The following is a 12172-nucleotide window of genomic DNA, read 5'->3' on the forward strand; positions in this document are numbered from 1 at the left end:
ATCCACCATTTCCCAAAACTGAAAATACCCCCAGAGAAAATTCTCCTCCCAAGAATGCCTGTTTACTTCCCAATAACAAATGCAATGTGCAAGAAATAGGCAATAATTTTTTTTTAATTAAATTTAAAAACAAGTTTTTCAACTGGAAGTAAGGAATTAGAGTCATTTATCCGGAGGCTCAGCCTCCAAATAAAGAAAAATAAACTACTGGCTGTTTTTGGCCATTCAATATCAGCGGAATTTCAATGTTTTCCTCTGAGAATGGTTTGCGCCATTGAGTGATTAAACGAAAAAGCAATTTTTTTTTACTGAAAGTAAGGATAAACATTAAAACTTAAAAGGATAACTCCGCAATACATCGGTCTTCACGCTAACCTTATTTAGAATGTTCAAAAATCTGTCTTAAACTGATTTAACCTATGTCAAAAGTTTTAGTTTTCGAGGGTAACTGACCTTGTCTTTCACTTTTTGTTCGCGAAGCATTGAGATACAAAGTCATAATTTAGCGTAAAGAGCAAAGTGTTTAAGAGGGGGCGTCCACCACATCCCACCACTGAAAATACAGCCAAGAGAAAATTCGCTTCCCAAATTATGTCTGTTTACTCCCCAATATTAAGTGCTGTGTGCACGCAATAGGCAATAGGCTTTTCTTTTTTGAATTAAAGGAAAAAAACAAATTTCTATCTGAAAGTAAGGAACGACAGTAAAACATAAAAGGAACAGAAATTTTTTCACTCCTACAGCTGCTACAATTTATATTATTGCTACTACTACTAAAGCTAAGACTACTACTATTGACTCTACTCCTACCGCTACTACTATAGCTACTAGTGCACCTACTACTGCTATTAAACCTAAGGATATTGTAGTAAATTTTTGGGCAATGCTGTAACTGTATTGAAATAATCAAAACAGACTATGCCCATAAAGGCTGTCAAGAGGAATTATCAGCAATACTAACCGGTTGATGACATATTTTTTAAATTAATTTTTCAAACTAATTTTTTGAATTATTGTTAAATATTTTATCATGTGTTAAAGGGAATGTTAAAAAAAGGTGTTATGTGCATGCAGCTACTAATCCTGCTACTACTACTACATCTATTGCTACTACACAAGCTAAGGGCATTAAGGTGAAGTTTTCAAGGAATATATAGGTGGATGCTGAACTAAATCAAAACTAACTAGGATAGTGTAGATTGTCAATAGGGTGACAAAGAAATATCACAATATCGGCTTACATTATTAAATTAGACCTTTAAGGGTAACTTGTGGCAGATTTTGAACTAGCCAGAAAACTTTGACGTCTACTGTAATTACTGACACTAAGTGCATTAAGTTGATGCGTTTAGTGGGAGTTTCAATTAAACGTAAAAACTGTACGCATGCTCTTGCTTCATTTTAAAATCCTTTTCTGCTATTAAGTTTCAACATCGTTCTTTACTTAAAGCGGACCATTTTTTTTTAAATAATCCATCCTTGTTCTAAATATAAAACAAGAGCTAAGAGCTCATATGGCATTTGTGACGAGGCGAGAAGAGCTAAGAGCCAAGAGATCATATGGTATGAGCTCTAACAAAATTCTATGAATCAATAGATTGACTTAAAAAGGAATATAAGAGACTTAATGCCGGTCAGGATTTAAAATAAGAGCTCTGAGTCACGATGTCCTTCTAAATATCAAAATTCATTAAGATCCGATCACCCACTCGTAAGTTATAAATACCTAATTTTTTCTGATACCTAATTTTTTTTTAAATCCTGACCGGCATTAAGCCTCTTATTTTCCTTTTAAATCAATTTATTGATTCATAGAATTTTGCTAGAGCTCATACCATATAATCTCTTGGCTCTCAGCTCTTCTTGCCTCGTCACAAGTGCCATATGAGCTCTTAGCTCTTGTTTTCATTAAAAAACATGAAAAGAAACCATCAAAAAGAAAATAAAGCCTAGTTTTTTTTTTAATAATATTTGTGTTGCACCTAGATAGGTCAAATCGATTGTAGCTTAGTCATATAAGCGGGGGAGGGTCAGCTCCAGAAATCGTTTAAGTGTTTTAATTTTTTACTTTCAATATTTAAATCAAAACGCCCAATATAGCTTCAGATTCAATCTATCTCCAAATTTGTAATTCAAACGCCTAGTGAACGTTAATAACGTCCTATTCTTTGAGTTTTGGATTCACATACAAACCCATAAGCATAGAACTGCCTCTATGTACAATGCTATAATTTCTTGCTAACTTTACTTTTCTAAATATTTTGTTTTAACCAGCTCCAAAAAAAGGAATTAACGTAAATGTGCAGAGGATTATTTTATCGCATTTCACGTAACGCCAGCACTCCTTGTGTGACAATTAAATGAAAAAAAAAAGTTTTTTTAAATGAAAGTAAGGAGCGAAATTAAAACTTAGAACAGAAATTACTCCGTATATGAAAGGGGCTGCTTCCTCATTAACGCCACGCTCTTTACGCTAAAGTTTGACTCTTTCTCTTAACTCTACTTCTTAAAACAGTCAAAAAATTTTTAGCGGGGCGTTGAGGAGGAAAACCCCTTTCATGTACGGAGTAATTTCTGTTCGTTTTAAGTTTTAATGTCACTCTTTACTTTCAATTTAAACAATATATTTTTTTTTAATTTAATTTCTGGACGATTTTTAATTAATGCATGTTTTGATCTTGGCTCTCCGCACATAAATAATTAAAACGAAATTTGCATATTAATTCTTTTTTGGCTAAATGGCTTTCTCATAGTTTTAATCGGAAAATTTTGAGAAAAAAGGAGCGAGGGAGGAAGCCTAGTTGGCCCCCAATTTTTGATTACTTAAAAAGGCAACTAGAACTTTAAATTTCTTACGAACATTTTCATTAGTAAAAAATAAACGTAATTTACGAACGAACTTACGTAACGAACTTCTACATTCGTATGTTTTTATTGCGTGTATGAGGGGGTTCACACCTCGTCGATACCTCACTCTTTTCACTAAAGCTTAAATTTTGTCCCAATTCATTAAGAATGACCATTGAATCACAAAGGCCGTAGAATAAATAGTTGAAATTACTAAAAATACTTTAGCGTAAAGAGCAAGGTATTACGAGGAGGTAAACTCCTCATATGCGTAATAATTTCTGCTTGTTTTAAGTTTTAATGCTGCTCCTCACTTTCAGTAAAAAAAAACTTTTCATATTTATTTTTTCATTGTCTTTTTAAATAATACTAGAAAGTCCTGCACCCCCTTCATTGAAACTCTCTTCCCCCATGAGAAATTTTTCTGTGGAAAGATCCTCCCACGTAACCCCCCCCCCCCTCAACCCTCCCTCCCAAACCAAAAAAATCCCCCTGAAAACGTCCGTACACTTCCCAGTAACCATTACTATATGAAAACACAGGTCAAATTTTGTAACTTGCAACCCCTCCCAAGGGGACTACGGGGGAGTAAGTCGTCCTCATAGACATCGTTATTAAGTTTTTCGACTATGGTGAATAAAATGGCTATCTCAGAATTCTGATCCGGTGACTTTGGGGAAAAAATGAGCGTGGGAGGGGGCCTAGGTGCCCTGCAACTTTTTTGGTCACTTAAAAAGGGCACTAGAACTTTTAAATTAAGTTAGAATGAGCCCTCTCGCGAAATTCTAGGACCACTGGGTCAATACGATCACCCTTGGGAAAAAAAAAAAAAAAAAAAAAAAAAAAAAAAAAAAAAAAAAAAAAAAACACGCATCCGTTTTTGTCTTCTGGCAAAAAATGCGAAATTCCACATTTTTGTAGATAGAAGCTTGAAACTTCTACAATAAGGTTCTCTGATACTCTGAATCTGAATGGTATGATTCTTGTTAAGATTGTACGACTTTTAGTGGGTGTTTTCCCCTATTTTCTAAAATGAGGCAAATTTTCTTAGGCTCCTAACTTTCAATGGTAAATCCAGAAAATGAATATATGTTTTTATGTTTGTATATATAGTTTGTATAATAATATAGTTTGTATAGGTTTTAGCTGATTATAACAGGCTAATAAAACCAACAAAAAGCATAATTCCTTACTTTCTTTCTTTAGCTGAGAACTAACTTTATAAGGCAACGGTAAGTAAAACAAGAAAAACAAGAGCTAACAGCTCATATGGCACTTGTGACGAGGCATGAAGAGCTAAGAGCCAAGAGATCATATGGTATGAGCTCTAACAAAATTCTATGAATCAACAGATTGACTTAAAAGGAAAATAAGAGGCTTAATAAGAAAATAAGAGTTACGATGTCCTCTTAATTATTAAAATTTATTAAGATCCGATCACCCACTCGTATCTTATAAATACCTAATTTTTTCAAATTTTTCCTCTTCCTTTAGCCCCCCAGATGGTCGAATCTGGGAAAACGACTTTATCAAGTCAATTTGTGCAGTTCTCTGACACGCCTACCAATTTTCATCGTCCTATCACGTCCAGAAGCACCAAACTCGCCAAATCACAGAACCCCTCCCCCAAGTCCCCCAAAGAGAGCAAATCCAGTACGGTCCGTCAATCACGTATCAAGGACATTTGTTGATTCTATCCACCAAGCTTCATCCCGATTCCTCCACTCAAAGTGTTTTCCAAGATTTCCCGCTCCAACTCCCCCAAATGTCAAAAGACCTGGTCGGGATTTGAAATAAGAGCTCTGAGACATGAACCCTTTCTAAATATCAAATTTCATTAAGATCCGATCACCTATTCGTAAGGTAAAAATACACCAATTTTCACGTTTTCCAAGAATTCCGGTTTCCCCCTCCAATCCTCCAAATGTCACAAGATCTGATCGGAATTTAAAATTAGATTTTTAAAGCATAAGATCCTTCTAAATATCAAATTTTATTAAGATCCGGTCACCCTTTTGTAAGTTACAAATACCTCAATTTTCAAAATTACCCCCCTCCCTCCAATTCCACCAAAGAGAGCAGATCCGGTCCGATTATGTCAGTCACGTGTCTTAAACAGGTTTTTATTCTTTCCATCCAGTTTCATTCTGATCTCACCGCTTTAAGTATTTTCAAAGATTTCCGGTTCCCCTCAGCTGCCAGCCCCCCAATTAGGCCGGATCCGGTTGAGATTTAAAATAAGAGATCTGAGTCACGGGGTCCTACTAAATATGAAGTTTCATGAAGATGCGATCACTCCTTAGTAAGTTAAAAATACGTCATTTTTTCTAATTTTTCAGAATTAACCCCCCCCCCCCCAATAGAGCGGATCCATTCTAATTATGTAAATCACATATCTAAGACTTCTGCTTACTTTTCCCACAAAGTTTCATCCCGATCCCTCCACTTTAAGTGTTTTCCAAGTTTTAGGTTTCTCCCTCCCAACTCCCTCCCCCAATGTCACCAGATCCGGTCAGTACCCAAAATCAGAGTTCTGAGACACGATATCCTTCTAAATATCAAATTTCATTGAGATCCGATCATCCGTTCCTAAGTTAAAAATGCCTCATTTCTTCTAGTTTTTCATAATTAACCCCCCCCCCCCCCAACTACCCCAAAGAGAGCGAATCCGTTCCGGTTATGTCAATCATGTATCTATGACTTGTGCTTATTTTTACCACCAAGTTTCATCCCGATCCCTCCACTCTAAGTGTTTTCCAAGTTTTAGGTTTCCCCTCTCCCAACTCCCCCCCCCCCAATGTCACTAGATCTGTTCGGGATTTATAAGAGCTCTAAGACACGATATCTTTCTAAATATCAAATTTCGTTGAGATTCGATCACCCGTTCGTAAGTTAAAAATACCTCATTTTTTCTAATTTTCCAGAATTAACCCTCCCCCAACTACCCCAAAGAGAGCGAATCCGTTCCGGTTATTTCAGTCATGTATCTAGGACTTGTGCTTATTTTTCCCACCAAGTTTCATCCCGATCCCTCAACTCTAAGTGTTTTCCAAGTTTTAGGTTTCCCCTCCCAACTCCCCCCAATGTCACCAGGTCTGGTCGGGATTTAAAATAAAGCTCTGAGACACGATATCCTTCTAACTATCAAATTTCATTGAGATCCGATCACCTGTTGGTAAGTTAAAAATACCTCATTTTTCTAATTTTTTAGAATTAACCCCCCCCCCCCAACTACCTCAAAGAGAGCGGATCCGTTCTGGTTATGTCAATCATGTATCTAGGACTTGTGCTTATTTTTCCCACCAAGTTTCATCCCGATCCCTCCTTTCTAAGTGTTTTCCAAGATTTTAGGCTCCCCCCCCCAGTGTCACCAGATCGGGTTGGGATTTAAAATAAAGCTCTGAGACACAATATCTTTCTAAATGTCAAATTTCGTTGAGATCCGATCACCTGTTCGTAAGTTAAAAATACCTCATTTTTCTAATTTTTCAGAATTAACCCCCCCCCCCTCCCTAACTACCCCAAAGAGAGCAGATCCGTTCTGGTTATGTCAATCATGTATGTAGGACTTGTGCTTATTTTTCCCACCAAGTTTCATCCCGATCCCTCCTTTCTAAGTTCCAAGATTTTAGAATTCCCCCTCCCCCCCAGTGTCACCAGATCCGGTCGGGATTTAAAATAACAGCTCTGAGACACGATATCCTTCCAAACATCAAATTTCATTAAGATCTGAGCAATCGTTCGTAAGTTAAAAATACTTCAATTTTTCTATTTTTACGAATTAGCGGCCCCCCCACTCCCCCCCCCAGATATTCAAATTGGGAAGAATACTATTTCTAATTTAATCTGGTCCGGTCCTTGATACACTTGCCAAATTTCATCGTTCTAGCTTACCTGGAAGTGCCTAAAGTAACCAAGTGACATATAGCAATCGCAAATTCTGTCGGTCTGTCGGTACCGGTTTTGCTACTTTAGGCACTTCCTGGTAAGCTAGGACGATGAAATTTGGCAGGCATATCAGGGACCGGACCAGATTAAATTATAAATAGTCGTTTTCCCGGAGGAAAAATTAGAAAAAATTAGGTATTTACAACTTACGAGTGGGTGATCAGATCTTAATGAATTTTGATATTTAGAAGGACATCGTGACTCAGAGCTCTTATTTTAAATCCTGATCGGTATTAAGCCTCTTATTTTCCTTTTAAATCAATCTATTGATTCATAGAATTTTGTTGGAGCTCATACAATATGATCTCTTGGCTCTTAGCTCTTCTTGCTTCGTCACAAGTGCCATATGAGCTCTTAGCTCTTGTTTTACATAGGAATTAGAAGAATCATTCATGGAGCACTCGAAGAACGAGAACATTGACCCATTTAAAAAATGGTAACATCCTCTCTGAAGATACACAGCTACCCATCAAAAGTTACGAGCCTAAGAAAATGTGTTTGATTTTTGAAACAGGGGGAAACATCCTTAAAATTCAAGCAATCCTAATGAAACTTGCGCCATCATAATCAGCGCACCAAAAAAACTCTACTCTAGAATTCTCCAGCTCCTACAGACATAAACAAGGAATTTTGCTATAATTGCCAGAAGATAGATCGTGAATGTATGTTAATTTGTCTTTTTTTCCAAGGAATGATCATATTGAAATAACGGGCCTAGAATATAGGGGGAGGATGCATTCGAACACAAAATTAAAAGTTCTAGTGCCCTTTTGAAGTGCCCAAATACATCGAAGGGTAACTGGCCGCCTCCCAAGCCCATTTCCCCCTAAAATTGTCTGATCAAGATATTGAGACAGTCATTTTGTTGAGTATAGTTGAAAGAATAAATATCCTTGTGTTTAGGTATAAAATGACCCATCACAGTCCGTGGAAGAGGCCTCTAGGTTTTGAAATTTGTCCATTATTTACGTATAGTATTTGTTATTGGGAAGTATAAAGAGCATTTTTTTGTGGCTGGGGGGTGTTCTTGGGGTAGATTTCTATAGGGAGACTCTCCCTAGAGGAGGAAAATTTGCGAGGGGATAATTTTCAAAGGGAACTGATACAATAAGAAGATTTGACAGAATTACAATCCGAAATTCTTATTATTTGTCCTACATTCTCTTCTCTAATTTTTCATGTGGAGATGTTCCGGGGGAATTATTTGGCGGGCTATTTTCCTCATGTTTTGAGTTACAGAAAATAATTTTCACGGAAGGGGGTATTTCTGGTGTGGTCGAGAAACCGATTAGCGATTAAAGTCGCATTCAAATGAAATAACGCAAGGCGATTATTTCTGGCTGAATCTTCCGAAAGCAGTTTTACGAGGATGGGGGATTTTCAGTGAGGGTGGCACAGTCTCCATGGAATTAAATGGGAGGGGGGTCTTAACTTTCTTTTTGATTGTATTACATTCTCTTTGCCAAATTGTACATGTGAGAAGTTCTTGGATCATTATTCGGGGGCTATTTTCTGCCTGTTTTGATTTCCAGGAAACAATTTCCAAGGAAGGGGCATTCTGGAGTGATCAAAAATCCGATTGTAGATTAAAGTCATATTCGAATGAAAACGCTATGGAGAATTTTTCTGGCTGATTCATCCGCAAGCGATTTTACTGGGAGGATAGATTTTCAGCAAGGGTGGAAATGTCTTGAGGTAATTTGCACTTTACAATGGATGAAATTTCCACGGCTAAATGTTCCATGAGGTGGGGGTATATTTCATAAAGGGTGAGCCAGATTCACTAATCCCGGCTCACCAGGGATTAGTATTATAATTATAATTTCCCCGGAAGGGGCATTTTTGGAGTTATCGAAAATCTGATTATAGATTTGAGTCCTATTCAAATGAAAGAACACTATGGAAAATTTTCTGCCTAAATCAGCCGCAAGCAATTTTACGGAGAGGAGAGATTTTCAGCGAGGGTGGAAATGTCTTGAGGTAATTGGACGGGGGGTTGCACTTTACGTTGGATGAAATTTCCACGGCGAAATGGCCATGAGGTGGGGGGCATATTTCATAAAGGGCGAGCGAGATTCACCAGCATTATTTTTGAAAAACGAGAAGTTTTTTTTTTTAACTGAAAGTAAGGAGCAACATTAAAACTCAGAACGAACAGTAATTATTCAATACATGAAGGGTTGCTCCCTGCTCAACACCTTGCTCTTCATGCTAAAGTTTGACTGTCTGTCGTAATTTTTGTAGATCGACAAATGAAACACGGGGACTGTTTAATTAGAATAGGAATAAATTTCAAAGTGCTAACAGTATTTGAACCTGCATTAGTTGAAAAACGTTCATAAATTATATAAAAAATAAGTTTTTTCTTAACTGAAAGTAAGGAGCGACATTAAAACTTAAAACAAAAAGAAAACATTTCCTACATGAAAGGGGCTATCCCTTCATTAACGCCTCACTCTTTATGCTAAACTTTGAATATGTCACAACTCTAATTTTTAAGTAAAGAGTAAAGTAATTTTAGAGTAAAGAGAGAGGCGTTGCAGAGGGGACAGCCCCTTTCATATACGGAATAGTTTCTGGTCGTTTTAAGTTTTAATGTCGCTCCTTACTTTCAGAAAAATTTTTTTTTTTTGTATTACCAAAAAGAAAACGGCTTTGCATAGGCAATAACTCTTCGTTTCAGCTTTAATTTTTCGAATATTTGCTTTTTATACGACTTAAATAAGTCCTGAAATTATTAATACTATGTAATTATCTTATGAAAAACAATTTACATATGAAAAACAATTTACATACGTTAATAACAGTGATTGATATTTGATTAATATTCTGAAGTTTTATATTCAAATAAAACACACGGTGTAAATCTAAAAGAAATTTTACATCAAGGTTATTATATGTTTCACGGTGTAAGTTTCATCGTCAATAAATAATTATGATGTCTAACAATTTTTGAATTGCTTATATATCTGAGGATCGTTACTATTATCTGGGTTATCAGCATCCAAGTTCTGAGTCTTGATCACAGCTTTGTAAACATACAGTTAGGAAAACTCGATTTATTTTTGGGACATAGAGTGCGGTAGTGACGCTTGAGGCTGGAAATAGGAAACCGGCAGTACAACTTAGATACCAATATTGTTATCTGAGCCGTGTGTGCAACAAAACAAAATTGCGTTCTCGCCTATGGTGTTGTAGTGCGATCTACTCGTTGGAGCGCAGGTTTAGAGGAGGCGTCAAGTTAAGAGCTCTGTACTAAAAGCTTCTGATGGGTCACATTAGAGTGTTCTAAACTGTATATTGGTATCTAAACTATGGTTTTGATCCTGTTTCTGACTTACCTCTATTCAGGGTGTATTCCATAAAAGATAACAACAAATACTTATCCTTCCACGTGTTATTTGAAGCGCAATAGATAACTAGGAGAATATCAACAATGATCACGTGTACTCTAATGTAAATATAGCCCAGTGTTACCACTTCAAACTTTTTCAAATCTTTAAAAGACTGGTGGATTTTCAATACCAAAATCCTTAAGCAGCTTTCCCATTTTCTAACTTCTTTCCAAGTCACAAGTAAAGCCTTAAAACACAGACTTTTAATAACGTTTGTTCTAGACGATTTATTTTGTAACTCAAGACCTTTTACTTGTTCCAAAACATCTTCTTTTGACTTTTAAAACAATTGCTTGTAGTTATCGACTAGTTAAGTTTGGTTTTGATTTATAGATTTCGGTACCAGATCTCAGATTCTGGACCATATCAATATATTTTATTTATTTATTTTTCTTTGCCATTTTTTTTCCTTCTCTAGTATTATTTTTGCAACATCCTCGTTTTTATTTAAATTGGTAGAAAGGATTGGCATGAATAATATCCAACCGGTCACTTTTTCAAGGATTATTTTTGTTTTGGCTATTTTCTTATACGGAGTTGTGCTAATATTAATAAAGAATAGACCTACGTTGCCTGAGCAACGTGAAGTGTTGCGGTATCCTTTGTCCGACTTCGCCGAATAAAGTGTTGCGAGAGCAACACTTTGGTTTTGTTTCCTTGCTATCGGTTAAACGCTGAAGTTGTCAGCCTCTCGAAGCTTTTAAAACGTTATGTTCAAAGAAGAAAGCGATCAGTAATCACATGATCAAAGGTTATTCCTCAGCGTTGAAAAAACAACAATAACAAAAGAATATCGAAAGAAGGGACTAAATTGACTTTGCAGCCAGTTGAACTTTATCCTTTTCAATCGTAGACATCGTGACGGATGACTTGGAACAATATCTTATACAATCTAGTTGGTATAACAAAGCTATCTGTAAGTTTTCAGGATCAAAATACCATAGATGACGCTATTAATTATTACGAAACTGCCTCGTTGTTTCACGTTATCGTTTGTACCCGTTGCGTAAACACTTAGTTCTAGGTAACAATGAGTATGGGTAGGCTACACCAACTAGCAAAAGTTACAAACCACTGTTCACTAAAGATGATTGTAGCCTAACAGACAATTATTGCTTACAAGTCCCCTACATGTCTTACGACTGGAACCAACTCGGTCTTATCATCAAATATACTGGAAACAAATAATAGATAAACCAAGTAGCAAAATTTGCATACCCCTCACTGCCGAAGATGATTATGAGCTAACAGCTGACCTTTCTTTACATGTCCCCATACATGTCTCATATTTAGGAGGAAATAAATACATCGCTCTTTATGCTAAAGTATTTTTAGTAATTTTAACTACTTATTCTACGGCCTTTGTGATTCAGGGGTCATTCTATAAGAATTGGGACAAAACTTAAGATTTAGTATAAAGAGCGAGGTATTAACGAGGGGACACACCCCCTCATATACATAATAAAAATATAAAAATATAAAAGTTTGTTACGTAAGATAATTCTTAAGTTACGCATATTTTTTACTAATAAAAACGTTTGTTAAAAATTAGAAGTTCTAGTTACCTTTTTAAGTAACCGGAAAATTGGAGGGCAACTACGCCTCCTCCCCCATCCCTTATTTCTTAAAATCGTCTGATCAAAATTAAGAGAAAGCCATTTAGCCAAAAAAAAATTAGTATGCAAATTTCATTTTAATAATTTATGTGTGGAGAGCCAAAATAAACATACATTAATTCAAAAACGTTCAGAAATTAAATAAAAAAAACTAATTTTTTTAACTGAAAGTAAGGAGCGACATTAAAACTTAAAACGAACAGAAATTACTCCGTATATGAAATGGGTTTTCCCCTCCGCAATCCCTCGCTCTTTACGCTAAAGTTTATAATTGTTTTAAAAATTAGAATTGTGGCAAAGAGTCAAACTTTAGCGTAAAGAGCGAGGGATTAGGGAGGGGAAAACCCATTTCATATACGGAGTAAT

This window comes from Artemia franciscana, chromosome 20, assembly GCF_032884065.1.
Source record: "Artemia franciscana chromosome 20, ASM3288406v1, whole genome shotgun sequence".
NCBI classification, from domain to species: domain Eukaryota; kingdom Metazoa; phylum Arthropoda; class Branchiopoda; order Anostraca; family Artemiidae; genus Artemia; species Artemia franciscana.